A 5,326-nucleotide genomic window follows, 5' to 3' on the forward strand; every position below is an offset into this window, starting at 1 on the left:
AGAAGAAAAATCACGCAATGGAAGAATTCATCTCTGCCCCTAAGTTTCTTCATCATGAAATTAAGAAGCTGGATTAGCTAGTCTCTATAAAGTCCCTTCAGCAAATATTTATTAGCCACGTGTTATGGCCAAGACACTAAAGCCTGTTACTCCATAATTAAATTTGTTCCGCTTGGCCACAGAGGGCAGAACCAGGGTCAGGAGGCGGGGAAGTTATAGGGGCAGATTTTGGTTTCATAGAAGGAAAAAATGCTCTATACAGAAGGCTTTTCAAAAGCGAATGGGGCTCCCAATCCTCAGGTCTTCAACAGGGGTCTAGGCTTTGTTACTATTTGAGAGAGGATTCATGCTCCAGGTACCATTTTGGGTTAGATTCTCCTTGAGATTCTGCAATTTGAATCATCCCAAAATTTTAGCCTAGAAATTTGAATTGACCATTTAGAAAATGTGGCAGCTGGCAGCTGGCATTTGGCCAAGTCCCCTCTGTCAGCACCCTCACAACAAGATTCCTTGTGGACATGAGGGTGCTGCCTTGCCCCTTCCTACCCCCCCATCCCTGGCCACCTCTAGGACACTTTAAGGCAGCTTCCCATCCCTGGGTGCTCAGTCTTTCTGTCCACAGTGACCAGAGTGCCTTTATTATAACCATAGCTCCCATTTCTGCATCATACTGAGACTTACAAAATATTTTTCCTCCCAATAAGTATGCGAGATAGGTGACACCAAGACAATGATTCCTCATTTTACAAAGGAAGAAACTGGCTCAAGGAGAAGTGACTTGCCCAAGGTCATATCCAGAATAAACAGCAGAACTAGAATTAAAACCTAGGTCCTCCACCTCTAAACCCTGTTTCCTTGACATTATGCTGCTTCTGATTCTTGTCTTCCCTCCTCAACCCCTGACTTCTATAACCATTTCTCTCTAGAAAGCCCTGGAAGAGCCACTCACTTATCCACTCACTAATTGGGTTTCCTCCCTCTCCTAGACAACACCAACTAACCACAGGAGAAACTGTATGGTGTGTGTCTCATTCAGTTCTAAAGGAAGGCAGGAAGAAAATCTCAGCAGATCAGGTACTTCAAGGTTAGTAGCAGGTGGGCACAAAGTCCATCTTGCTAACCCCTGCCTCCTGCTGCTTCTTCCATACCTCCACCATCAGCTGGATCCCAATTTTGCTGTAGTCTCTGTCCACCTAACCCATGGCTGTGTTCTTCTTCAGGCAGAGGGAGGGGCATCCTCTGGTGATTTCCCTAATGATGGCTTCCTTTGCACTCATGATGAGGCTGTGCTACCAAATAGGTGCTCCTGTACACATCAGCCCCACATGCTTATGGGTCAGTTTCCCTTTCATCAGGCGGACAACAGTGGAAGAGCCAGAGGCCATAGCAACCCTGTGTTGTTTTCCCAGAGTACAACCCAGGCTCTCCTCCACTGGGGTGGTGTGCCAATCTTTGTCCTTTCCATATAGGCACAGACCTTCATCCAGCTGCAGCCTGTCCCTGACCGCCAGCCCTGCCAGCTTGACCTCTTTGTTATTTAGCAGAGCTTCTGCCAAATGGACAGCCCTCTCTGCTGGCACTGAGGGCACCACAGCATCCTCCGCTGTACAATCACAAAATGTCACATGGCAGCCAGGTACTCCAAACACATCCATCACGGCACTGGTCATGAAGGTCAGCTTTCAAAGACCATCTGACATCCCAGCCCATAGGACATGGGCCTCTGAGGGACCCTGCAAAGCTCAAGTCATTATCAATCACCTCCAGGTTCACATCACAGCCAGCACGTCTTGGTTCTGATACCTCATTCTGTGTGAACAACATGTTCTTCTCTCTGTGCCCAGCATCGGACACCAGGTACAAGTATTTGTCAGATGTGTTTTTCACAATCAGGTCATCTATGATACCACCTTCTTCATTTGTGAAAATAGTCATCATCCTCTGCTATGGCTTCAGTTCAATAGTGTCACTGACCACCAAGTTCTCCATCAGCTTCACCTGATTCTGACCAAGTATCTTGATCTGCAGCATGTGGGACACATCAGATAGGGAGCAATGTTTTCAGGTGGGCAGGTGGGACTCTAAGTGGCTGCCTGTAAGTGGCACAGGTAGGATCTAATCAGCAAAGGACACCATATTCCCACCATGGCTCTAATGGAAATCAAACAGGGATTTTTTTTTCTTCAAGGGCTCTTGTCCCAAGCTAAGAGGCCACCAGGATTCTGCGGGTGGCCACTTTGCACCCCCACTACGCTGGAGAGGGTCCCAAAGCTTCCAAGCTGAGCTCGTAGGGTGCTGCGTCTTTAAGCCAGAAAACTGGTGCCAGACCTCTATCGTGAGGTCCAAAATGTTCCACTTTGATGCCTGATTGTGGCATGGAGGTGACCCTGGATTCTCAAAGATTATGCCAGTGAAGGGGAAGTTTCTACTCTTCTGGAAAAACTCCATGTAAGGTCCTAGCAAAAGAATGTGTCTTCTTTCTTAGATCTGCCCTATTTAAGCACTCAAAAACTCATCACCATTACGCTGTCCACTTAGTGATGAACTCTTAGACCATGGTAATTCATAAAACAAAGACAAATATGAAATGCTTCTTGGTCCTGTGTACCCCAGTGACCTTGGCAGAGTGGTAGAAAGGGAAGCAGAAGGATTAAAAAATCATTTAATCTTTAGAGCTTCTAAAAACAACTTAGTTGTTGCTACTTTAGATGTGAGACTCCAGTCCAATGACCAATGAATGGACTTTCTATATGAGGAAATGAATCTTACCAATTTTAACATTTTTACTATAAATGAAATGGAAGACAGAAGGAAATTGCTACTAAATTGAAGTATGACTCAGATTCTCCTAGGAAAAGTTAAAAAAAAGGAATTGACAGGGTCATTTTTTATAATGAGTTTAAAGGCGAGAAGAAATATAATGCCACAGGACATTCGATCATCTTGTACTGTAATATTCATGATAAGTATTTACAAAAATATACCTCCCCAAATAATTGTGGCTGTGTCAATTTTTGTCGTAGAGAATATGTATACAGAGAAATGTTATAAAGAATCAAGTAATCAAATCAGTCTACAAGCATTTATTAAGTTTCTGTACCCATTACGTGCTAGGCACTGGGGATACAAGAACAGAAGTTAAATGTAAGCCCTCAAGGAGCTTACATTTTATTTGTAGAGACAATATACATACATACATACATACATACATATATGTATGTATATATGTACACATATATACATACATATATGTATGTATATATGTACACATATACATACATATGCACATGTGTAAAAATTAAACTTATGTTTGTGTATATCTGTTTTACACAAGTATACAGAGATATATGTATGTATGCATGATATACATATCTATAGATATAGATATCTATATCTGTATCTATATATATATTATACACACACACGTGATCTATACAAAGAAAAAAGGTAATTTGTCTGTGGGCAGGCAGTTACAGCTGGGAGATCAGGAAAGGCCTACTTGAGATGAACTTTTGAAAGAAACTAGGGATTCTTACAGGCAGAAGTGAGGGGGGAGCAAACTCAACAAAAACTTATTCCAAGTCAAATCAACATATACTTTGCAACCTGGTGACAAATTCAAGAGAAAGGAAAAGATGGTTTGGGAACAAAGAATGAGGAAATAAAGACTTGGCACTGTGCAGATATCTGAATACTTCAATAAAAAAAAAAACAAAGGCAAAGGATATAGCAAGCATGGAATAATATCACAGAGATGAAATTGATTATCTTCTAATGGACAGGAAATGAGACATTTCTTATGTGGGAGTCATTCTTGAATCACCTTTCTCTGTATAGTCAGAATACCGACTTACTAGAGCAAAGGTCAAAATTACTCCAAATCTAGAAGAAAAAGTAAATAAGAGAAAAAGGTATGGCATTCGATTAAAACCACTCCAATTTTACCTATTTAAGCCAGTCATCGATATGAAAAAATGTGAAATGGATGGAGAAGTGACACCAATCTTAGTAATTTGATGCAAGCTTAACCAGTCAAAAGTGTTTGCCAAAAGAAAAAATAAAAACATAACTGCTTTAGTCAACAAACATTTGACCCTCTTGCCAAGTACAGAAACGTGGTATCCAAGAACAACGCTAGTTTAGAATGTCAACTAAGTAGTAACTTAGAGAGATGGATGGTAGATTCCACACAGTATCACTTCATAAAAATGAGGAGCACCTAAGAAGAAAAGAAGTTGAAAGAATTCTTGGTAAAAGCTAAGCAAAGTCATCTCAAAAGTACTTAGGGAGTCAACAGAAAGAAGCACAATAAATAGATGAAAGCTGATTAAAAAAACTCTTTTTACCATCAAGGACAATGGAACCACTTGTCAGGGTCAAAGTGATCAGAGTAAAAGGCAACTACATTGATGAATCGCAAGGTGAATGAAAACAGAGGGGAGAGAAGTGAAACGTATAGGAGAAGTCCAATTGACAGATGTGCAATTGATCCGATATGAGGGGAAACAGAGAAAAGTGAAACAAAGACAACTAAGGTTTTAAGCTCTGATCATTGGAAAGACATTGTGGTGCCATAGGCAGAAATGGGGAAGCTGGAGTTTGGAGCGGGGGATAGGGAAACCTTATCGGATAGTGGGTCAGAGAAATAATGGGTTCAGTTTTTGACACACTGAATTTGAGGTATCAACAGGCCATCCAATGATGACTTTTGTGGGACAAGTGACATAAAATGCATTTTCAAGGATATGTATGGGCAGAAAGGGTCAGTTGTATACTGAAGAGGAAGAATAGATTGACAACCCAGTAGTATGTTGGGTAGATCTTCCCTGGAAATTTGATGGTAAAACACTGGTAAGAGTTAGAAGCAGGAAAAAGTGTGGAGAGGCTGTGACCTGCTTTAGTTGAGGGGACAGGGAACGTCACATTGCTAAGATCTCCGATTTTTCCAAGAACCAAAGGAAGCATAATGAGAATACAATTTAAGTAAATACCAAAAAATGTAGGTTTCAAAGACCTAGCTCGATATCTGATTAACAAAGACACAAGGAAAGTCAAGGAAAGCATTTCAACACAAAGAACTGCTAGCAGAAACCAACATATTTTCACATTGCCACGTGTTTGCCTATTCAGAGAATGTGTATATCAGAAACCTCACATCCTTGAAAACGAATTAAATTCCAAGTCAAATGACAGGCAACCAAACAGTTTCTAGAAAGCTGAAAGCATCCAAACAATGTCCTGGAAGAATATAGAAAACTGAATTCGGAAATGCCTCAGTGATAAGCCAAGCCCTCTACATTCAGCCACACAAAAGGAATGATACAGC

At 41.1% G+C, this 5,326-nt stretch overlaps 1 pseudogene; it reads right to left on the reverse strand.

Moving 5' to 3' along the window:
• Positions 1-1,085: 1,085 nt before the first annotated feature.
• Positions 1,086-2,448, reverse strand: LOC110208989 (aminomethyltransferase, mitochondrial-like; annotated as a pseudogene).
• Between the last annotated feature and the right edge of the window lie 2,878 nt (positions 2,449-5,326).

The sequence above is a fragment of the Phascolarctos cinereus genome, unplaced genomic scaffold, assembly GCF_003287225.1.
Source record: "Phascolarctos cinereus isolate Bilbo 61053 unplaced genomic scaffold, phaCin_HiC Scaffold_1;HRSCAF=81, whole genome shotgun sequence".
Lineage (NCBI taxonomy): Eukaryota > Metazoa > Chordata > Mammalia > Diprotodontia > Phascolarctidae > Phascolarctos > Phascolarctos cinereus.